At 40.2% G+C, this 25217-nt stretch overlaps 1 protein-coding gene across 6 annotated transcripts in view; it reads right to left on the bottom strand.

The window, feature by feature from the left end:
- Positions 1-24420, bottom strand: part of TAB3 (TGF-beta activated kinase 1 (MAP3K7) binding protein 3) — a 61908-nt gene extending 37488 nt beyond the window's left edge. Inside the window, exons 1-3 of one of the 6 annotated variants that reach the window (XM_053655797.1) lie at positions 24229-24420; positions 17625-17819; positions 9054-9156 (exon numbers count right to left, since the gene is read on the bottom strand). The gene's annotated coding sequence lies outside the window, so the exon portion shown is untranslated. Of the gene's footprint in view, positions 1-9053; positions 9157-17624; positions 17820-23891; positions 23910-24228 lie in introns of those variants that run through there. The other 5 variants (XM_037127027.2, XM_053655798.1, XM_053655799.1 and 2 more) reach the window with 5 other exon arrangements.
- Positions 24421-25217: the final 797 nt, after the last annotated feature.

The raw sequence follows: 25217 nt of genomic DNA, 5'->3' as shown, positions 1-25217 counted from the left end.
TTTGCTGCATCTGTGACACCCAAAATGTATTCGAAAGACAAGCTTAAAGATAGACCTTGGCTGGGTAGCTCAGTTGGTTAGAGTATTACCTCAATATGCAAAGGCTGTGGGTTCAACCCCTGGTCAGGGCACATACAATAAGCAACCAATGAATGCATAAACAAGTGAAACAAAATGATGTCTCTCTCAAGTCAATCAATAAAATAAAATATATTTTTAAAAAGAGAGTACTGTAAGTATCAGTCTAATCTACTGGATCTTTTTTTTTTTTTTTCTTTAAAAGGGAGAGAAACACTGATGGGTGACAGAAACATCAGTTGGCTCCCTTCCTTACACATCCTGACTGGGAACTGAACCAGAAACCTCTGAGTTTGCAGGACAATGCCCAACCAACTGAACCACACGGACTGGCCAGGGCAGTCTAGTGTGAATTAATGGTGTGCTATTAATGTGGTAGTTTAAAATACAATACATCTTCACCATGCAAGACTCTTCCATGTGTCACAAGGTCTTTAACATCCTGGCCTGGCCTGTAAAATCCCAAGAACACCTCCAAGTGGTACCTAGGGAGACAATAGTATCTCCATGCTGACAACCAGTGTTAGCATTTTAAGTTTGGTGAGGTGAGCATTTCCCAGGTTTGAAGAACAGTTAGCCTTCTCTTGAGAGGACTTTTTTTAAGACTGAAAAATAAATCATTCACCTTTCTGATTGGTCTGGTCCAAATAATAACTGTTGAACAAAGAGATGCATACTAGTATAAACCTTTAAAAACTTTTGTCCATTTTCTTGCTGTTCATAGGGTTTTTAACTAATCATCCTGGCTGGTGTAGCTCAGTGGATTGAGCATGGATCTGTGAAGCAAAGGGTCACCAGTTCAATTCCCAGTCAGGGCACATGTGTAAGTTGCATGCAGGCCAGGTCCCCAATAGGGGAACACATGAGAAGCAACCACACATTGATGTTTCTCTCCCACTCTTTCTCCTTCCCTTCCCCTCTCTCTAAAAATAAATAAAATATTTTTAAAAACTAGTCAGTCTTTTTAAAAAAATTTTTATTGATTATGCCATTACAGTTGTTCTATTCCCCCCTTCATTCCTTTCCACCCTGCACACCCCCTCCCCCATCATCCCCCCCCTTTAGTTTATGACCAGGTGTCAAGTTCTTTACATTCTATATTTCCCATACTATTATTGCCCTCCCCCCTATTTTCTACCTACCATCTATGCTACTTATTTTCTGTATCTTCTCCCCCCTTCTCCTTCTCCCACTCCCCTGTTGCTAACCCTCCATGAGATCTTCATTTCTATGGTTTTGCTCCTGATCTAGCTGTCCTTTTAGCTTGCTTTTGTTTTAGGTGTGGTTGTTAATAACCGTGAGTTTGCTGTCCTTTCACTGTTCATATTTTTTATCTTCTTTTTCTTAGGTAAGTCCCTTTAACATTTCATATAGTAAGGGCTTGGTGATGATGAACTCCTTGATCTTATCTGAGAAGCACTTTATCTGTCCTTCCATTCTAAATGAAAGTTTTGCTGGATAGAGCAATCTTGGTTGTAGGTCTTTGGATTTCATGACTTGGAATACCTCTTTCCAGCCCCTTCTTGCCTGTAAGGTCTCTTTTGAGAAATCTGCTGACAGTCTGATGGGAACTCCTTTGTAGGTGACTGTCCCCTTAGCTCTTGCTGCTTCTAGGATTCTCTCCTTCATTTTAATCTTGGCTAATGTAATGATGATGTGCCTTGGTGTGTTTCTTCTTGGGTCCAACTTCTTTGGGACTCTCTGAGCTTCCTGGATTTCCTGGAAGTCTATTTCCTTTGCCAGATTGGGGAAATTCTACTTTATTATTTGTTCAAATAAGGTTTCCACTGGTGGCTGTTCCTTTCCATGTTCTGGTACCCCTGTAATTCGGATGTTAGAGTGTTTAAAGATGTCCTGGAGGTTCCTAAGTCTCTCCTCATTTTTTTGAATTCTTGTTTCTTCATATTTTCCTGTTTGGCCATTATTTTCTTCCTTCTGGTCCACTCCATTGATTTGAGACCCAGTTTCCTCTTCATCACTATTGGTTTCCTGTGCAATTCCCTTCATTTCAATTAGTTTAGCCTTCATATGTTGCTCTAATTTGTAACTAAAACCAACCAGTTCTGTGAGCATCCTGATCACCAGTGTTTTGAACTGTGCATCTGAAAGTTTGGCTATTTCTTCATTACTTAAGAGTTAGGGGCTCTGGGGCTCTGAGATCTTCTTGAGCCATTTTTGGTCTGTTTGCGCCTGTTAAGTATGAGAAGCGGAGCCTTAGGGGCGGGGCGGGGCCACCTGGGCAGGGTCACTGGGTTGTGATGCTGTATGTAGGGGCAGGGTCAGAGTGGGGAAATGGCAGCCCTCTCTGCTGCCTCCTGCCACTGGGGTCTGCTTGTCCCGTCTCACTGCCCACTCCCTTGCCAGTCTATCTGCGCAAAAATTCGCCACCACAGTCAACCCGCCGCCCTGCCGGTCGCTCACTGGGTCCACCCGTTCCAACCCCATGCCTGGGATCTGCGTGCCTGAGTCTGTCTGACCGAGTTTTCCTGTGCAACCCCACATCGCCAGCTGCTGGCTTCGCCCCTCTTACTGGTCAGGCTGAAGAATTTGTTGTTACCAGACTTCTGAAAAGTTCAATTTTCTGTGTTCTGGCTGTGTTTTCTGTTGCTAATATTTTGTTGTCTCTAAACTTGGTTGTGTGAGAAAGCACGGCGTCTCCACCTATGCCTCCATCTTGGCGGAATTTCCTGATATCCAGCCTTTTTTTTTTTTTTAAAGATTTTATTTATTTATCTTTAGAGGGAAGGGAAGGAAGGAGAGAATGTCAATATATGGTTGCCTCTTGTGGGTCCCCTGCTGGGAACTGGCCTGCAACCCAGGCATGTGCCCTGACTGGGAATCAAACCGTGATAATATGTTGTTTAATAAAGAATGCTGAGTTGGTATTTTTTGGAAAATGGTATATAGGCTATTGAAATCAAAGGTTGTCTTTATAAAGTGACTTTTAAAGTATCTCAAGAACAGCCTTGGCTGGTGTGGCTTGGTTGGCTGGGCATTGTCCCACAAGTTGTAAGGTCACAGGTTCAATTCCCTGTCAGGGCACATGCCTGGGTTGTGGGTTCAGTCCCTGGTTGGGATGCATGCAGGAGGCAACCAATCAATGTTTGTCTCCCCCTTTTTCTCCCCACTTCCTCTCTCTCTAGGATCAATAAAAGAAAAAAATCTCAAAAACATTCTGGAAAGGCAAAACTTATAGAGACAGTAAGGAGATCAATAGTTGCTAGAGGTTCATGAGGAGGAAGGAAGGGTTCACAGGTGAAGCACAGGAGAACTTGTAGGGCACTGAAATTATTTTGTATTATATTATAATGGTAGATATGTAACATATACACTTCTCAAAACCCATAGAACTTTATAATACAAAGAGTAACCTTAAAAGTATGTAAATTAAAAAAAAAACCTTTTAGAAAGTCAGGGGAAATCTCAGGAAGAAATGGGCACTGTACGACAGGAGTCTAACTGTATTCAAATGTATAAAACAGTATCCCTGTAGGTGATAGAGGAAAAGGTGCTGATCTAAATAACTTTGGAAATGAGTGGAGTCTTTAAGATCAAAGGCAAAAGGAACTGTACATAACACTGTACTTTTTGTTGATAAAATTGTTTCCCATGGGAGTACAGGCTACAAAAATTTCACATAGTTACACATGGGAGTATTGGGTTAATAAAACTGATATGCATGTATAGATATATACCCAGATTGAACAATTAAGTAAATGCTGGTGAATGGTGGCAGCTATGGTTCTTGCTCTTGGGAGTGGCAGGTTATACACAAGCAAGGGAAGAAGACTAGAATGACCCATGTGGGAATGAACCAGAGTTGGGAGACATCAGTATGAATTCAAGTTTAACATATAGATATATAACACAGATTTATAAATGGATACACAGGAAGATTTATAGATATGCATAAATACACAGATTGTATATACACAAGACTTCAGTTACGAGGGTTGAGAAGTAGCAACCCTCCAGTAGCAAAGCGCACACCTAGCACCCAGATCTTGATTTCCAAAAGCAATTCTGTAGTAAAAGAAACCAGGGCTTTGTGGAGACACTGCTTACTCCAGAACTGGAACAGGAGATATACAGGATGGGCCCGGAGTGTCTTGTAGTACAAGTAAAATGCTACAAACAAAACCAAAAACCCTATGACAATGGGGACATGTTAAAGTGACTTAGGAGTCAACCAAAAGTGCTCCCAATGCTCAAAGGTGGACAAATTTGAGCAACAAAATAAAGTGGTATTGGATTATGACCTAAAGTATAAAATAAATATCCATGAGCCTATAACTGATATAAAGAAATTGCTGAATAAACAAAGAAATAAATGGGGGAGAAGAGACACAATCTCCTGTGTAGAATTCCCAACACCCTCAAGGGGATAAGCATAACTTTTCACCTCTTAAGTGTGGACAATGCACAGTGACTTCTTTCAAACAGCACAGTATGGAAAAGTTTTAAAAAACAGAGTAACTTTACAGCAGAGAAACCTGATAAATACCTTCTCAGCCAAGTGAACAAAGTCAACATTACCAGTGATAAATCATGTTGACAGTTTGTACTCCTGATAGGATGTGGTGAGAATGACACTTTGCCTCTGTGGTCTTCCTCCCACAAACCCCTAACCCCAGCCTAATCATTAGAAAAACGTCAGACAAATCTCAATTCAGGGGCAGTCTACAAAATACCTGATCAGTTCTCCTCAGAACTCACAAGGCCATCAAAAGGAGAAAAGTCTGAGAAACTGTCACAGCTAACAAGAGCCCCTAAGGACACATGACAACTAAAGGTAATATGGGGGGCTCCTGAGACAAAAAGATATACATATATTAGTAAATAAAGTATGAACTTTGGTTAATAACAGTGTCAATACTGGTTAATTTTAACAAATGTACCATGTTAATGTAATAATAGAAGAAACTGGGTGCATGGTATATGTATTCTCAATTTTTCCATAAAATTTAAACTGCTCCAAAAAATAAAATCTATGTTAAAAAAAATTTTAATGACCTCAGAGCCCTGACACAGTGGTCTTATTCACACCTCCAGCTCTGAAAGCACCTTCTTTTGAGTAGTCTGGGAGTCTGACAAAATGAGATAGGTACCCTTTTGCTAACTTCCAAACTTAGTACTGGAGAATGACAAAAATTCAGACTTCTAGTGCCTTCAAGTGAACAGGAGACAGAAGAACCATTTCTAGGGCAGGTGGTGCAAGCTGAACTACTTTTCCTTTAGGTCACAAAAGCCTTCGACAGTAATTACATCCTACATTACCCCGCAGAAGAGAGCAGCAGTTCAGAAAGGCACAAAGATAGTCCGCCACTCATTTCTTAAGGCTTTTTTGCAGCATGCCTGGTTGTGACTTGCCCTCCCCTAAGCTACCCCACCCCCCCACCCCGCCCGCCACCGCCCCACTCTTTTTGGATAAGAAAGAATGAGCCTGGGTCTATCAAGCATGTGCAAAATTGTCGATTGCATAGCCAAAATAGCATATAACTTTTCCAAAAATGCTGTTATATAACCCATTTCTGTTCCATGAAGAAATTTATATATAGTATAATAGTAGCTTTATTGCCTTATTTTGACAAATGAGTATTCTCTCTCCCCATCATTTAGAAGCTATTTTTATTCCCCATAAACCTAGTAATCCAATGTTAACTTTATCATTCTAGGGCAAATATTGGCTTATATCAGAGCCATCATGCACACAAGTTTCTAATTAATCTCCTGACTCAACCTTGTTTTGTAACTAGAGTTAAATAACATATCTTGTTTATATTGTATAATTTTGGTACTTTACCAGATTTTATCTTAATTTCTGTTAATCTAAAATATTACCCCCAAAATGAGGTTCAAGTATGAGTAAGAAGTACTCTGCACCTATATGAATGCTGTCTTCTGCCACGTGTTGTTGCTTTTCCCAATCTCCTGACACATGACAATGCAAAATCCACCCCCATCCAAGTTAACCTTCTCTCATCAGCTTCAACCAACACAGCTTTCTACCCCTCTTAAATGCCTATTAAAAGTCACTGTGTATTATTATCACTTAAAATGTTTATTAATTTTTATTCTTATCTAGGTTTTATCACTATATAAATCTTGAGAATGAAAACCAAACATCTCATTCACCTATAGTGCCTTGTGCACCCTAAATACTTAGTATAAATGACAACATGTATAGCTTTTAAATAATTGAAAAAGTAACTTGCTCTGGCTGAGATGTTCTGAGGTCTTTGATGGGTCAATTCTTAAGTGACATTATTTAAAAAGACACGCCCCCTGGCTGGTATGGCTCAGTGGATCAAGTGCCAGCCTACAAACCAAAGGACTGCCAGTTCGATTCCCCGTCAGGGCACATGCCTGGGTTGTGGGCTGGGGTCCCCAGTGGGGAGCGTGCGAGAGGCAACCACACATTGATGTTTCTCTCCATCCCCTCTCCGCTCTCTAAAAATAAATAAAATCTTTAAAAATAAAATAGAAAGACAACCTATTGATAACAGATGCCAAAGGCAGATCATCTGCACATTTTATTACTTAGATATTACTTAGGAACAGTGTTTTTCAAATGGTGGGTTGTAACCACTTAGTGAATTATGTAGTAAATGTAGGGTGATGACAAGCATTTAAGGAAAAAAAAACACAACAGAAAATATTACAGGGCTTCACACATAGTAATGGTAAATACTGAATCAACTTATCTGAGGGTGTGTGTGTGTATGTACTAGATCATGATTAACATATATTTCTTACTATGGGTTGCTTTTGAGAAATGCTGACTTCTATAGATATGGTGAGGTTTTCTAGGTTATGTGAGAAAAATATTTAGCACCTTTTCTTTTTACTTTTATCTGAATAAATGGCGGTTTTCAATTGAACAAAATGGAGTTATCTGAGAAACTTCGGGATATGAAAGTTGCAAACAACTCTTTGTCATAAGTTTTTATATAACTTTTTTTCAAATTCAGCCTCAATGTGTTTTGTGCAGCACCCTCGCATGCTATTGGAGACACCCGTCTTAAAAGATTTTTTTTAAATCAGTCATCAGACTCATTAACCTAGAAATAGAAGATCATGAACTGGGAATTGCCTACGGTAAGGGTTTGAAAGATTTACAAAAATGCCATTAATAATCATTTATTTAACGAGCCTGACAATACTTCTGGATCCCTGTTCATTCAGTTAATAAAAATTGAGTATTCTGCTTGGAGACACAGAGGACTCATGCCCTCAAAGTGAGAGAAACACACTGATAGTTATAACAGAGTGGGGTTAAGTCCTATAATAAGTTGTCAGAAAAAAAATCAATTAAGGTAGGACAATGAAAAGGAGCACTGAGGAAAGCTTCGTCAAGCTGGGGTGCAAAGAAAAGCAGAATTGAAAAAATAAAAATAATAAAAAGGCAGCCCTGGCTGGCGTAGCTCAGTGGATCGAGCACGGGCCTGCGAACCAGAGTATCGCGGTTCGATTCCCAGTCAGGGCACATGCCTGGGTTGCAGGCCAGTTCCCGGCAGGGGACGCATGAGACGCAACCACACATTGATGTTTCTCTCCCACTCTTTCTCCTTCCCTTCCCCTCTCTCGAAAAATAAATAAAGAAAATATTTAAAAAATAAAGAAAAAGAAAGAGAGAAACATCAGTTTGTTATTCCACTTACTTGTTCATTAATTTGTTGATCTTTTGTATGTGCCCTGACCAGGGATCAAATTCACACCTTGGTGCATTGGGACATTGCTTATAACCAACTGAACTATCTGACTAGTGCTCCTTGTTTTTCAATTAGTCTATTTGTCTCATTGATATCAACTCTTCTGGGTTCTAGTCCTGTAGAAATTAGTTACTGCAGGTATCTTCAAGTTTATCTCTTATGGTGTCTCGTACAGAATTTCTTATATTTGATGTAGTTGATTATATTGGTCTTTCAAGGTTTGAATTCTTGTTGAAGAAATCCTATCCTACACTAATGCTATTAAAATACTCTGCATGCTTCTAAACATTTTAAACATATACTTGGAGTTGATAATGTTTGGGGGAATAGGATGGGGCCCGCCTGGATATTTAGTTATATATAATGAATAAATAACCAGTGGTCACAACTCAAAAAAAATAAAATAAAAAAATAAAAAGGCCAGGAAGATGTTAAATGTCCTATAGTACACAAGATAGCCCCTGACAACAAAGAATTTTCTGGCTCAAAGATCAATAGTGCCAAGGCTAAGAAACCTTGAATACAACCTTGTTTTCACAAGGAGGTAACTGAAGGCTAACAGGGATTTAAAAACTTGCTTAAAAGTCAAGTAGGCCTCATAACACCTTCTTCAGTGTTTAAGTCACAACACACACCCATGTATGTTATTATACTAGAAAACAGCTGTTAAAAAGTGTGGGAATACCTTCATCAGGTGGCAAGACAAGCTATCTAAAAATTAAAGCTGACATTGTTTAATAGCCTTTCTTGATATAGATCTACCAATGGCTCAAAGCAAGAATTACGGTAATTTTAAAAATTGTACCTTGATTTGTTCATAATACTAGATTTATCATCCATACAGCTCAGTTTCTGAACATGTGTCTAAGAAGAAGAATAATTACCAAAAACATAGGAAGTTGGAAGGTCAGCTTATGCATGCACACCCAGTTACTCCTTAGCACAATTCTTTCAAGCTCCACCAGCTCCAGCCACTGGGGTCTGGGACCTAGGTAGAACTGATTAGCCCCCTTTATTCAGTTATCCTTCCATTTGCTGGTGAGCTTTCTAATAACAAATGAATTGTACAAAAAAAACTTGCTCAGGGTCCTGATTTAGGGCCTAACTCTAAATACATGAAATCACCTCAATGTCTTTTCCTTGCTCTTAAATGCAAAAAACAGACTGAGGAGGGGGTGGTATTAACAACAAGGATTGGTTTTTAAAGAAGTTTTTGCTCTAATGTATTACAGGAATATGTAGACACAGATATACACTCCTTACCTCCAATTTGTCAACTGGTAAAACTTCAACTATGATATCTTGTCTACTTTGACATGCAGTAAATCACAATAAAAACCTTCAAGAAAAGGCTGAAGACACCGTCCTAGAAACAATAAAAGACCAAAAAAGAAAGATTTAAACTATGAAAAGTTTTGTTGTTTTTTTTTAAATTTTATTTATTTATTTATTTATCTTTAGAGGGGAAGGAGAGAGGGAGAGAATCATCAATGTATGGTTGCTTTTCATGCATCCCCTGCTGGGAACTGGCCTGCAGGGAACCTGCCTGCAACCTGGACATGTGCCCTGACTGGGAATCGAATCGTGATCCTCTGGTTCGCAGGCCTGTGCTCAATCCACTGAGCTACACCAGCCAGGGCTAAACTCTAGAAAGTTTTAAAAAACAGTATAAATGACACAGTACGCAAATAAAAGGTCAGATAAAGAATGCAGCCACTTGTGTATCTATCTATCTCCACTACTGGAAATGTCAATGAGTGAATTGTATGTTGCTAGACACTAACAGAAAGCTTATCTGAGTGCCCGAACCACACTGCTCCCCCCCCTCCCAGGCAGTCAGTCACCTGCAGTACCTAAGTCAGAGCTGCCAACAGCAGAGGGGACAGCTAAAGCTTTTCCAAGGTTTCAGCTTCAGAGAAAGCTAGCAAGAGGAACTTTAGTTGCATCCCTGGCAAATCATTAGGGGTCCCCACAGCTCCCCATGATATACTAGTTATTAAATTTTTAAACAATTCTCATCAGAGGACATGCTTACTGATTTGAAAGAGAGAGCCCTGGCTGCTGTAGCTCAGTGGGTTGAGCTCGGGCCTGAGAACCACACGATCGCGGTTCAGTTCAATTCCCAGTCAGGGCACATGCGTGGGCTGGAGGCCAGTTCCCAGCAGGGGACTCACGAGAGGCAACCATACATTGATGTTTCTTTCCTTCTCTCCTTCCCTTCCTTTCTAAAGATAAATGAATAAATCTTAAAAAAAAAATTTCCGTGTAAGTTTAAATAAATAAATAAATAAATAAATAAATAAGAGAGAGAGAGAGAGAGAAGGAGAAAGAGAAATATCAGTCAATTGCCACTAGCATATGCCCTGACTGGGAATTGAACCCATGACCCTTCAGTTTATGTGACAACGCTCCAACTAACTGAGCGATGTGGGCCAGGGCTAGTTATTAAATTATAATGGGGCCCTGGCCGGTATGGCTCAGTGGATTGGGTGCTGGCCTGCAAACCAAAGGGTTGCCAGTTTGATTCCCAGTTAGGGCACATGCCTGGGTTGTGGGCCAGGTTCCCAGTAGGGGGTGCGTGAGAGGCAACCACACATTGAGGCTTCTCTTCCTTTATTCCCCTCTAAAAATAAAATTTAAAAAATCTCTTTAAAAACTTTTAGAAAATCGTAATGGCTTTGATCACAAAATTGTGCCAAAGCCCTTAAAAGTCTAGATTTCAGAGAGGTGAGCCAAGCAATCCAGAAGAAATTAGAGCACAGGTAGCAAACACAAGGCCCATGGGCCGAATCCAGCACTCCACCTTGTTTTTACATGGCAGCGCAGTGCTGATCTCTTAACTGTTAAGTAGTAGTTACATTCATACAGCCATGAAATTACATCTGGCCTTTGAAGGAAACCTTGAGGCTGATTGGCCCCCAGTGAAAATGAGTTTGACACCCCTGAACTAGAGGTTTTAAACGGTATCTGACAGCCTGCTAGGTGAAGAGGAACAAAAGGAAAACCCACTTCCCCCACTTTCAGGTTAGGAACCCGAAGGGCTGCACCTTAGGAACAGGAGTGAACCAGAAATCAGTCAGGCCATCCACTGAATGCAACTTGGCCTTGAGTCATTGGGTTGGCCCATAAAAGTCTCAAAACAAATTTAAAAAATTTTTTAAAGATTTTATTTATTTTTAGAGAGAGGGGAAGGAGGGAGACAAACATCAACTGGTTGCCTCTTGCACACCCCCACCTGTGGACCCTGCCCAAAACCCAGGCATGTGCCCTGACTGGGGTTTGAACCAGTAACCTTTAGGTTCGCAGGCCAGTGTTCAATCCACTGAGCCACACCAACCAGGGCTAAATAAATAAAATCTTAGGAAAAAATAAGACTCACAGGCATTCTAAATATTTTTTTAAACATTTTTTATTTATTTTTTGAGAGAGGGGAAGGGAAGGAGAAAGTGGGAGAGAAATATCAATGTATGGTTGCCTCTCATGTGTCTCCCGCTGGGAACTGGCCTGCAACCCAGGCATGTGCCCTGACTGGGAATCGAACCGCAATACTCTGGTTCGCAGGCCCGCGCTCAATCCATTGAGCTACGCCAGCCAGGGCATCTAAATATTGAACTATCAAATAGATTCTAAATTATTCAAAGAGGTGAAAGCCAAACTTAATGATCTCAGCAATGACGTAGAAACCATAAAAAGTGACACAGCAGATTTTTAAATGAAGAAGAGCAATTGTATAACTGAAAAATACAAAAACCGAAATTAAGAATTCAATGAACAGGCTTAACAGTCAATGGACACAATTGAGACAGTGACTCAGAAGATGGGTGGGTGGAAAAGGCTCAGAATGAAGAGAGGATAAGAGATATGAGGAGGCCCTACGTGAGTGATCAGTTGGTTAGAGCATCATCCCAATATACCGAAGTGGTGGTTTCAATCCCAGGTCAGGGCAAGAATCAACCAATGAATACATAAATAAGTGAAGCAACAAATCAATGTTTCTCTTACTCTCTCTAAAATCTACTTTTTGAAAAAGAAGAAACGTGAGGACACAGTGAAGAGGTCTGACATCCAATGCAGTCATTTGGATTCTCAGAAGAAAAAGAGACAGAAGCATCATTCCAATGGCTGAAATTTTCCAAAACTGATGAAAGGTGTCACACAACAAAGTAAGAAGAATCTCAATGAATTCCTAGTTGAAAATCAACAAAGAAAAACTTTAAAAGTATCCCGAGGGTAGAAATATTACTTCCAAAGAAGCAACAGTTAGGTGGATAGCTTAATTCTCAACAAAAATGGAAGCTGAAGCACTGTGTAATGGTAGCTCCAAGGAGCAGAAAGAAAAACCACCACTAACTTACTATTGTACTGCAGAGAAAATATCCACTAAAAATATAAAAACGAATACAAACTTGAAAAATATTCTCACAAATAAAAACAGTTCAGCCCTGGCTGGTACAGCTCAGTGGATTGAGCGCGGCCTGCGAACCAGAGGATCGTGGTTCAATTCTCAGTCAGGGTGATATGGGAAACTTTGAAGAACCTTTGTTTAACCTTTATTTGCCCAGGCCCCAGGTGCCCTGGGGAGAATGACGAGGTGTCTGGGATAAGTAAACAACGGTGCATTAGCTAGGACTGAGATTACACCCCTGCTGTTAAAAATTGACCTTCGAATTTAGCCTTTATACTCTACTTTTGCCTCGTAGCTAGGACTAACTTCTGCATTCCTGCTTCTGTATCTTGCTTTACTACTCAGAAGGCTATATAAACCCCAAGAATCCTTTGTTCGGGGCTCAGAATTTGGAGACTTCACTCCTCTGGGCCCGTGCACGTTAATAAACCTTGTACTCCAGAAACCCTCGGTGTCTGGTTGCTTCATTTTCCTGCAACAAGGGTGCATGCCTGGGTTGCTGGCCAGTTCCCAGCAGGGGACAGACGAGACACAACCATACATTGATATTTCTCTCCCTATCTCCTTTCCTTCCCCTCTAAAAATAAATAAATAAAATCTTTTAAAAAATTACTTTAAAAAAAAAGTTCACATTCAGTACACCCCCCACTAAGTAGTCATAAAGCAACAGAAAACTGACCCAAAATGGGAGGTTACATATGCAGAAATGAAGAACCGTAAAAAATCTAATGGAACATTGTGTAAAATAACAATTTTTTAAATTAAGTTATAGACATTAAATCTGTACAGCTTTTGAATAAATATATGAACGGGGGACCAAAAACCCCTGAAATTTATAAAAAATCATGTATTTATTCTTACACGTGTAAACTTCAGTCAACTTCAAAGTACTCTCCATTTGATGCAATATATCTACCAACGTTTTTTCTACTCATCAAAACAGTTTTTCAACTCATGGATTTTGATGCCTTTTAGTGCTTCTGCTGTTTTTTGTTTAACCTCTTCCACGTGGGCAAATCGTTTCCCTTTGTGGACTTTTTTCATCAGGGAAACAAAGAAAAGTTGCTCAGGGCAAGACTGGGTGAATAAGGAGGGTGGGGAATGGGGGTCAGGCAGTTTTTTTGGTCAAAACCTGCTGAGCACTCAGCCTGGTATGGGCAGGTGTGCTCATAAATCACCACCCATCATGAAATGGGCAAATGTGTTGAAAGAATCTTCAAAAAATTCACTGAAGCCAAATACAGCCTCTCTCACAACATCAGCTGGTGCGTTGACACAGATGGGATCCTGGAACGCTCACCTAAAGGGTGAAGGAAGCCTGTACTACAAGGGGACCCACCCTCTGCAGGATAAATCTGGTTTTTTGGGGTCCCCCCACTTGTGTGTGTACATACATAGATACATAAAATTAAATTACAGGATAACAGCATGTATATCAGGAGGTAAGTAAATGGAACTTAAAGTATTTTTAATGTTCTTGCTTCAATCAGGAGGAAGGTAAAAAGTATTGATTAACATTAGAGTTTGGTAAGTAGTCATGAAAAGAATTAAAATGAATGGGCTATCTGAATAAAAAAGGAAAAATTGATATTATAAAAAAGTCATTCAAATGAAGGGAAAAATAAATACAGAATAGGTAGGGAACAATGTGATGCTATACACACTCTCATTGTTAAACTAGATTTTTAAAAATCTACAAATATATGTTGCTTTCAAGAAACCCATGTAAAACATAACAGAAAAGTTAAGTGTAGAAAAATACATCATGCAAACTTTCACCAAAATACAGTATAGCTAAATCAGTTTCAGAAGAAACAGAAAAGCATCACTAAAGTTAAAGGAGTCACATTAACAATAAAATGTTTACTTTCACTAGAACAATGTAATCAACTGAATTTGCATGCACTTGATAACATGGCCTCAAATTATATATACAGCAAAAGTTGGCAGAACTACTAGGAGAAATAGACAAAACATCAGCCTCATAAAGGCAGATTTTAAGATATCTCTCAGTAGTTGAAAGAATAAGCAGACAGCCCTGGCCAGTGTGGCTCAGTTGGATGGAGCTTCGTCCCATATCCCAAAAGTCACAGGTTCAATTCCTGGTCAGGGCACAAGCCTGGGTTGCGGGTTTTGTCCCTGGTTGGGATGTGAGAGGCGGCCAGTCGATGTTTCCCTCTCATATTGATGTCACACTTCCTTGCTAAAGTGAATAAGCATGCCTGGCTGGTGTACCTCAGTGGATTGAGTGTAGGCTGTGAACCAAAGGATGGCTAGTTTGATCCCCAGTCAGGGCACATGCCTGGGTTGCGGGCCAGGTCCCTGGTGTGGGCCACGTGAAAGGCAACCACAAAGTGATGTTTCTCTTCCTCCCTCCTTCTCCTCTAAAAATAAATAAATAAAAATGTCCTAGGGTGAGGATGGAAAAAAAAAAAAAACCTCCCAACAAAAGTCCAGGACCAGATGACTTCGCTGGTGAATTCTACTGAACACTTCAAAGAATGACTAATACCAATCCTTCTCAAAGTCTTTCAAAAAACAGAAGACTTTAAACTCATAAGGCCAGTATTACATGTGCTGGAGAGGATGTGAAGAAAAGGGAGCAAAAGCCTTGTGCATTCCTGGTGCGCAGCCACTATGGAAAACAGTGTATAAGTTCTTCAAAAAATTGAAAATAGAACTACCATACGATCCAGCAATTCCACGTCTGAGTATTTGTCAAAAAATAAAATGGCCCTGGCTGGTGTAGTTCAGTGGGTTGAGCGCAGGCCTGCAAACCAAAGGATCGAGGTTTGATTCCCAGTCAGGGCACATGCCTGGGTTGCAGGCCAGTTCCCAGCAGGGGATGCATGAAAGGCAACCAGACATTGATATTTCTCTCCCTCTCTACTTCCTTTCCCCTCTAAAAGATAAATAAAATCTTTTAAAAAATAAAATAAAAACACTAATTATCAGAAAAATAAATACACACCCATATTCATTGAAGCATTATTTACAATAGCCAAGTTATAGAAACAATCTAGGAGTCTATCAACGGATGAATGAAAATTTTTAAAATAGATATTTAAAAAAGATTTCATTTATCCATTTTAGAGAGGGAAGCAGAGGGAGAAAAAAGGAGAGATACATCGCCTCTTGCACACCCCGCAGTATGCCCCCCAGCAGGGACCTAGCAGGCAACCCAGGCACATGCCTAGACTGGGAATCGAACTGGTGACCCTTTGATTTGCAGACCAGCACCCAATCCACTGAGCCACACCAGCTAGGGCTGATGAATGGATTTTTTAAATGTGGCATACATATACAATGGAATATTCAGCTGTAAAAAAGAATGAAATCTTGTCATTTGTGACAATATGGATGGACCTGAGGAGCATTAGGCTAAGAAAAAGACAAGACAGAAAAACCAATACCATATGATCTCTATTATATGTGTTGTCTAAAAAAAAGAAATAACAGGTACATTCCTTAACTCATTTTACAAGTCTGCCAAAACCTGACAAGAAAGGTACAAGAAAACAAAATAAAGGCCAATCTCACTCAAGAACAAAGATCCAAAATGTCTAAGCAAATAAAAGGAAACTGTGATAATGACCAAACAGTTTCTTTTTGGAAGGCAAAGTTGATTTAACATTAGGAAGGCAATCAATATAATTTGATTCAAGGCGCAACAGTAGGAAAAGCATTTGATAAAAATCCAGTATTATTCATCATGTAAGCTCTTACCAAAATAATAACAGAATGAAACTTCCTTAAGCTAATAGAGTAACTAGGAAAAAAATTAAAGCAAATATCTTACTTAATGGATCAAAGTTTTCCCTTTGACAAAGGAAATAAGACAATCAACCCTCTATTCTATTCAATATTTTAAGTACTAGTCAAAATAGACAAGGAAATACCTGACACTTTTGAAGAAATTCCACCCAAAACAGTTAACAAAAGCACAAACCTCAGTTACCTAGAAGATTGTTATAAATACTGACCTTTTCCCTGAGATTTACATATTTAAAATTTTCCTATATGTTAACATTTTTACAAAATTTTAGATGTCCATATTAAACCAGTTCTCCCATGCCTTCTCTAGTTAGAGCTCTAAAACAAAATTTAAAAGTCCTGTTTAAGAATGAGAGCAAAAGCTTTTAAGTTGTTTCAGGTCAAAGCACAAAAACCAACTAACAAAAACTTAAAAAGCAGGTATTACACAACATGCTAATTATCAAGAAATATTCACAGGTCTCAAACCAACTAGTGACTCAAACAGTAAATTGGTTTGAAACAGATTCTAACACCCTCTCCCTGAAATAAGATGACTTATATCTACATTTAGTAACCAGTGTTGACTTATAAAGATCTTAAGATTTATTAAATAAGAGGCTGTTTCTTTCAAATCTCAGAAATGAACTAATGGGTTGACACATCTAGTCAAGTCTCTCAATTTTACTAATGAAGAAACCAAGGTCCTCTGCAGTTGGGTGATTTGTCCAAGGTCATAAGCCGCTCTTGATAAGTAGAAACAATTGAAGTTATTTAATTTCACCCCTCTACCAATTTTCTGAAAGTTCTAGGGGATTTCCACCCACCAAGAGTTTGTTTACTGATAATGTCCCTCAATACATAACATTTGGCACCCAAATGTTACCAACTCAAAATTAATTTCTTTGCCATCCATGACTAATAGCCAAAAACTATTTCTGGGACAGAAAAGATAAGACTTTTGAAAAGTAAAGTACATGATGTGCAACCCAACAGATAACTTTCTGTTTACACTAAATGACAACTTTGACATCCAATTTAGGCATATGTGATAATTTAGAATGACAATGGCACCTCTAGCATACAGTAGCCCTAAAAGACACTACAAACCAGTACATATAAACAATTGTGCTAATTAGTGACAATAAATTATTACAGTAACAGTATTAATCTTTTTTTTCCTTGAAAGTATTTTACTTCAGATTGAAAATGAACAGCTTCCATACTGTTTATTGCAATAATACACAGTATTCACGAATACAATGCTGGTCACTGAGGAACAATATTAATTGCTTATTAAATCAATCATAAGTACTAAAGAGGCAATTTCTCCAACTCATTCCAGTTATCTCCAGTATGAAGTATGCTTTCTACATAACTTCAACATTTTTAAAAGAATGTTGTTATTTTGAAGCTAAATCCATCAAAAGTGAACATTACATACAACAGTTCTTTTATTCCTGTGAAAACATTTTTAACTATAAAAATGCTCTAGTCTCCACTCCATGCTCATACCATTCTGTCCTCTATTGTAGGACTCCCTCCTTTATTTCAAACTAAAGCAGTGACAAGATGATCCCCTAGACCTGCCACCCCAAGGGAAACACATGGCCTTTCCAGGACATGCAGAAAACTTAAACCAGAAAGAGGTTTTATGGTCACAGAAATTTACTTACTAAAGAACTGGAGGTCTTGCCCTGGCTGGTGTGGCTCAGTAGATTGAGTGTGGACCTGCAAACCAAGGGGTCACCAGTTCAATTCCCAGTCAGGGCACATGACCGAGTTCCAGGCCAGGTCCCCAGTAGGGGGAATGTGGAGGGCAACCACACACTGATGATTCTCTCCCTCTTTCTCCTTCCCTGCCCCTCTCTCTAAAAAAAAAAAAAAAAAAAAAAAAAAAAGAAATGAAAATAAACAAACAAACAACAACAACAAAAAGAACTGGAGGTCTCAATGATATAAACACAAATAATTAAAAGTAACTTAAAAACTAAATACAACATGGCATCCTGGATTAGATCCTGAAACAGAAAAAGGGTATTAGTGGAAAAACTGGTGAAATGGAATAAAATTGCAGTTTGCTAACAGTAATGCACTTATGTTAGTGACAAACGTACCATATTTATCTATATCTGAGTGAAGGGTGTAAGGGAACTCTGTAGTATAACTTTGCAACGTTTCTGCAAATCTAAAATTATTCCAAAATAAGAAGCTTTATTCAAAAAGACTTAGTGAGAGCCATGAAAAGTCAAGAAGTTTGTACCTCCAAATTCTGACTCAATTAAATGTCCCGAGTCAAGCATCTTAGACCAGTAAAGTGTCTCTATCCCAACGAGGCCAAAGGAGGGTTTGGGGATAGTTCACAGAAGGGACTCTAAATGCTACCTATTTCTCCAGTACTACTATAAATAAAATAAACCCCAGAAAAGCCTCCCAAAAATGCTTACTTTAGGGAGGAATGAAAATGAAAAACTATGAAACCAGTTCTCAGTGGAAAAGGAGAACAATAAATCCTATTTAAGTCAAACAGATTTGGGCAGTGGGCCACCCGTAGAGAGAGGGGTATTCTAGAGCTCTCAGAACAGTAAAGCTTAATAGTAAATATATAACATTTTTCATATGCACTCATCTATGAGCCAGGTGCTTTTTAAAGTACTTTATATAAACACATTTAACCCTCCCAAGAACCCTGTAAGATAGGCAGTACCTATAACTAATTTTTTTTTTCTTAATGTTTGTTTGCATAAACCCAATAGGAATCAGATTTTTTTCTTTTTAAATTTTATTTATTTTTAGAGACAGGAAGGGAGAGAGGGTGAGAAACATCAATGTGTGGTTGCCACTTGCGCTTCTCCACTGAGCCACACCAGCCAGGGGACATAACTGAATTTTAGATGAGGAGTTCTGTAAGTGATAACAGAGATTTGAAGGCAACCACTATACCATACAGTGTTTGCTAGGATCGTGAAAGGAATGGGATTCCACCACCCATTTTTAAAATTGTGTTCATAATCTTGCAAACCTGATGTACTTAGTGCTATTCTTGTTGAAACACTGTTATACACAAAAGCTAGTTTTTAATAGTATTATCAGTTTTCGAGTTCAGATATATGTTGGGCCGGCCTGGGACACTGAAGGCCACAATGTGACCTTATTTCTGTGGGAAAGTGGAGTTGATTTTAAAAAAAAAATCTTATAAATGGACCATTTAGAAATTGAGGATCCCTCTACATAGATCCAAAACCTCAAAATAATATAAATAAATTTTAATAAAGACACTGCAGGTACTCAAATAAGCCAGTTTTGCTCAAAGTGGCACAGTTTCTCTCATACCTAACGTAATAGGAATGGTGTTACTGAAAAAAATTAGCTGAACAGTTTATGGATTTCCTTCACTGTGGCCAATTTTAGATACCCAACAGTTAATATACTTCTCTGCCTGGACCCCCAATATGCTTTGTGTGCAAAAATTACTACTGAGTAAATAAACATCTTTCACATACACCCAAGACAGAAGGGGTATCATCTCAGAAGGTAGCCAAAATAGTAATAGTGCAGCAATAACGGCGACAACAAAGTAATAATGTCAAAAAGAACTGAGCATTTGTGATTGTTAGGCATGCTCTAAATATTATACATCCTCTGGCTCCTTTAATCCTCACAAAAATCCTGTGAGGTAGATATTATACTCTCCTAATTTCAAAAATGAGGAAACGGGTCAGTGATTAAGCAACTTGCCCAACATCACGGAGCTCTAGTTAGTGTCAAAAGTAAGATTTGAACATTTGAGAATTTTACCCTTGGAGATCATATTTTTAACCACTGCATTCTATGTGTAGTTAAATAATTTGGTGAACTCTCGAAATAAAGGGGGCTGACTCAAATTCATCTTTAAAACAACAGTGGTTCGGAGACACCCCCTCAATAAAGAATCTCATCTTGACTTTTATTGGGAATATATCCTTCAACCAAGCTAAAACAGAACACATTTATGGAGAATAAATTTAAAAATATATTATGCTTTGCTTTTATCACTTTGAAATCCTTTACTTAACTGAACTCTACAAACAGTGGTAACTGCATGTAACTTCAACAACAAATAAAACTTTTATTTCTAAAGTCTTCAGGTAAAGCATACTGCCCATGTTTACCACTAAGTAAACTAGGGTAAAATAACCAAGAATCCCAATACTCCTGAAAAGTTTCAAAACAGCAGCAAGATATAGTGGGGAACAAGATATTCCTTTTATGACAAAGAAAAACTGTTCTTTCCACAACACTAACATCTGCTTTAGTGACAAACATTAACCTGGGCTGGACTGAAGGCAAAACCTGTGCCTCAACCCAGAAATTCCTTACTGACAATCCATAAAGGCTATCAGCTTATCTCTCGAAAGAGCCATCTGATCCACATACCACATCTAATTTTGGAGAGCTAAGGGTGTGCTCCCTACCCTCCCACTGAGTAATTAACAAAAAGCATGCTAACCCCCCAACTTGTGGAGCACAAGCTGATTTTTAAAATCATCTATTTGAACCTCAGAACTTCCCAGAAAACAAAGGTCTATGTGCCAGGTTTCCACAAAAACTTAAACACCCATAAGGTTACAGAAGTATAATAAATTACCGAATCTGTAGGAAAACCCATTTAGCATTCGACTCAGAATAAAAGCAACTAGTCCTGCCCCCCTCAGCCAACTGGGAGTCTGGGCTTCCCCTAGGACCAAAGGTCCAGGCTTCCACAATCAAAGCGGAGTACAAGGAAAGGCGTGAAGGAGGGTGGTTGGCAGTGCATTAGGCCTCAGAGTTAGGACAAAAAGGCAGAGCTGCGGTGAGGAGATCCTGGGATGAGGGAGGCAAGACCTACTGGAATAGAAAGATGAAGGGTGGGATGGCAGCTGAAAGGAACAAGGAAAAAGTGTGTGTGGGGGGGGGTCGGGGTGGGCTGCAGAAAACGACAAAGGGAACAGTGCCTACTCCTGCAGTACGTGAGTTTTTGTAAACTTTACTCTTTAGTATGAATACTTAGGAGAGGGAAGGAAAAGAAAAACCGTGGCAAGGGTTTTGATACTGTCTCCCTCTGGCTACTGTCATTCTCCTTTCAAGACAGAAAGGGTTAAAGACTTCTATGTTAACTGAAAACTGCGGGAAGACTCCAGGTACCAGAAGGAACAGTGTCAGAGAGGAAGGAAAGGAGAGAAATTTGAAGCAGGAAGGAAGTGGGATGTTTCAGAGTCAAACTAACAGACCCGCCAATGAATTAAACTATAATAAATGTTCTTAAGTATTTAGGATTAATTCCCTTTGACAGTTCCAAATATTTCATCAGATCCATTTCACTTTTAAACAAATTGGCCATGGTAATAAATTGAGGTTTATTATGCAGAAGGTATGGGGATAAGCTTCTAAAAACAGAAGACAATTTCCTGGTGTCTTTTATTTAGACAGTGGCAATATAAATCATTTCAGAAAAGCTCTATTTACTTAATGAGTACTCAGTTACATTACCATTTGTAGATTTTTCTGCTCCAATAGCCCAAATACCATGAGCAATTACCTTTACAAATAAGTGTATTTAACTCTTTCTTGGGAGTATAATTATATTGAAAAACTTGCTAATTCAGGCCAAACACTGCCCATCAGGATTCCAAGGTTTTATTTCCGGCAAAGCTCTAAACTGCACATAACACACACATGCAGATGCATCCTGAGGAGCACAGGACTACTTTTTTCCTTGGCCTCCAATGCCCATGTTTCTGTGAGACATGGCTACTTAACTGAAGGCCCCAAATGACTTCCTAAAATATGGAGCAGTAAATCCCTAATTCCATAATGACTTCTCCAGAACTTCCAGCCACAGATAATTAATTTGACAGGTAAGCCTAACCCAAGGACCTGCTGGAGGATGAGTGCCAGGATCTAGCACCCCTTTGATTTTTATTTTTGTAAACTTTCAACAGTACTCTTTTAGTTGAACTCTCTCAAGGAGAGACAATGGCCAGGATGGCAAGCTCAGCAAGCAGTCAGCACATCAAAGATACCAGAGCAGAGACCCGTGGAAGACAAAAGTGACCAATGACCTGGCCTGTCTAGCCAAGATGTTCTTGCTGTTGCAACTACATCTAAGATACTGCCTGGAAACCTGGACGGTCTTTCACTCCCTAGCTCCACAGAAGATTATGCTGGATCCCAGAATAGCTACTGTGTTTTCTGCAAACCACGAACTAAGTCCAAAACTTCTGTACTAAATTAAAGAGGAGAAAAACAATATCTTATCAACTACTCCACTTGCTGGAGAAGGTAGGTGGGTGAGGGAGTTAGGTGGGTGGGTATGTATGTATACATACCTCCAAGCTATGATAAAACAAGTTCAAACCCCTATAAATAGCTGGTATTTTATTTTAATAATATAATTTGAAAAACTATTCAGGATCAGAATAAAAAAATATTAAAAGTATCTTGGACATGCTGAAACTGGAGGCCAAGTTACTGAAAACACCTGAATTTCAGAGAGAACACTATGGGCTATTGGGAATCTCCTTACTAACCACCAAACCTGCGAAAATGTTACCTCTGGCCAGAAAATGAAGACATCTGGGGGGAAAAGAATCTTGAGATTATCTTTAGCCAAGAACACTGAAAGCTTTCAAGATTACCAACAGAATTGAAAGGTCTCTTTGTGGCAAAAATTTCCATTTTCATATAATTTGTATTAGTCAGCACATACACTTATGCAGAGCATAGTAGGAAAAAACACACTGCAGAATAAGACACACAAGTTGGAGTTCTAGCTCTGCAATTTACCAGTTATATGACCTCCTCAGGAAAGTTACTGAAGAGTACAGGAGGTTAAGTGTCGTTATCTGTACAAAAGGGATAATGCTACCTTAGGCTCAGAAATAGCTTTGAGGATTAAGTGCAGAAACACGTTAATTCTCCAAGCCCAGTCAGTGCCTGAATATAATCAATGTTAACTCCATCTGCTCCAACACAAACTGTACAGAGTGTGGGATCTATCATTGAGAAAACTGTCAAACATGTGGAAGAAAATCTAGACTGGCAGAACACAGATTAATCAAATATTTAACATTTATGTTCACTAAAGTCTCTCCCTTGATTAACCTAGTTGCAGGCAAATTGGGTGAGGGTGGCGGGAGCTAAAGTTAAAAAACTCCGCATCACACAGTGATTTAAAATGATGTATGTGTATATGCTTGCAATCTTCCAGTGTTCATAGAAAGACACCAGCACAAAACATACCATGGTTAACGATAAACTTTAAAATTTAACACTGAAATTTTTAACTCTCATCTCAAAGCCCTTTTTTGATGTAAATGTTTCTTCTTACAAATGTTCTTGTATACTACTGTGAAACATTTGCAAAGGGGGAAAAAAGTAAATTCCCTTATCCTTCCCAAATAAAAAAAATGTGCAAAAGAAGCTTTTCCGATTGTCAAATTGCTCTTTCCCATTCAGTCTTGTTTTTACAAACTAGAGGTAAATACATCACATGCCAAAATTGTCTAATTTGACAAATGTCACTGAAGAATACACGGAATTGACAAGCCCTGTCTGGACCAAAGGTGACAAGTTTTCTTAAGCAACTTTTAAAAATTACTTTTCAGCAAGTACAGAAACGCTTTTCATCAGCATTATGAACTTCTGACTTTATATTTAGCTTACTTTATAACCCATCTTGTTCCCCATGCCACCCCCCAAAAAATCCTGCTTTTACGAACTTTAATAAGCTGGTACGCAGTACTAAACTACAGAACTCCAGTGGTAATAACTCTAATCTGTTGGACTTCAGAGGACTGCTCGTGGGATCTTTAAATGAACGTAGACGATGTTCTCTCCGTACTCCACACCTGCCCACAATCATTTGCAAACCTCTTTTAGAACAATTACTACTAATCTTCCTTATAATTCTCAACAACACCAACCTTGGTGCATTAGTTCTCATCCCCAGGCGCATTGCTGGGACTTGAAGCCCATCCACAGCGGTTCGCTCTTTTCAAAGTCCAGGGTCCGGTGAGGAAGGACATCTTCCCCTCCGTTCGAGGGGCGAAGGCTAACCCAGGCCCCCGGCCACTCCCTCTCTCCTCGGCCGTCCGGGGCCGCCACGCCAGGCCCTGCGCAGACCTCCCGCACCCCAGAGCCCCAGGCCAAGCAGCCGCGCGCACACACCCACCCCCGCGGGCGAGGGGTCACGATGTCGAACCCCGGGCCAACCCTGATGCCCCCATCCGGGCAGGTGCCGGGCCTCCTTCGGACACTCACCCGGCAGCCGCTGCTCGCTGCTCGCCGCCGCCTCCTCGCAGTCACTCCCGCAGCCTATTCCCGCGGGGGGTCTGTGCCGGCGCGGCTTCCCCGACCGACCCCCCCCTCGGGTGCGCGCCGCGCAAAGCCCGGATACGGTGAGAGCCACCGCCACCGCCCCCTTTCCTCCCTCCTCCCTTAGTGCGTCCCTCCCACCGGGGCCCGCCTCGTATTTCCTGGATCCGCTCTCAGCAAGAGCTTGGCTCGCGAATCGTCGGCTTCAGGTCTCCCAGCGGGCGCCGTCGTTCGCCAGACACAAAGATGGCGCCGCCGGAGACGGCTGGCGGCACTCTCGCGAGTCTTCCCCGACAGCAACCGGAGGGCGGGGACCCACTGGAAAGGTGGTCAATTAGAGTAGCCTGAACTGGCCTCTAAACAAACACTCCCACGTATAGAACGGGCGTACTGCTTATGGGAGGTTATTGCGCTTGCGCAGGAGCGGCCGGCGTGCCGATAGCGCATGCTCAGAAAAAGCCTCTTCGACAGCGCCCATTGCTCAGTGTTTTACCTGTTTCTACTGGAGGCGCGAGTGAAGGAGGGGGCGGAGGAACCAGAATGAAACTCCGGAAAGGGCTGGGCAGGAGCCGGCTGCGAAGTGAGAGGCGTCGCTTAAGGCTGGGTCATCCCAAGAGCCTAAAGGGCCAATACGCTTTGGCGTCCCCGGGCGTTTTCCAGGCTTTTCCCTCTCTTTACCCTCCCTGTCACCGAGTATTCTTCGTAGAGTCTCAGCTGTCCCTTCATCGTGTTCTCCATTTGCGTTATTTATTGAGACCTTACTGTGTGCTCAGCTGGGCTCACAGCTGACAGTCACAGTCCTCTGACAGTCACAGTCCTCCTGTTTCTCACAGCCCCATCTAACTTTCTCTTTCATTTTGTCGCTGTGTGAGCCTTCCAAGTCTCATACTATTACCGCTTGTGTTCCTGTTGTATTTTCCCCCACTCATTCACTT

This window comes from Artibeus jamaicensis, unplaced genomic scaffold (genome assembly GCF_021234435.1).
Source record: "Artibeus jamaicensis isolate MK-2021 breed Jamaican fruit bat unplaced genomic scaffold, CSHL_Jam_final scaffold_1283, whole genome shotgun sequence".
Taxonomy (NCBI): Eukaryota; Metazoa; Chordata; class Mammalia; order Chiroptera; family Phyllostomidae; genus Artibeus; species Artibeus jamaicensis.
This window is presented reverse-complemented; position numbering and strand designations above follow the sequence as displayed.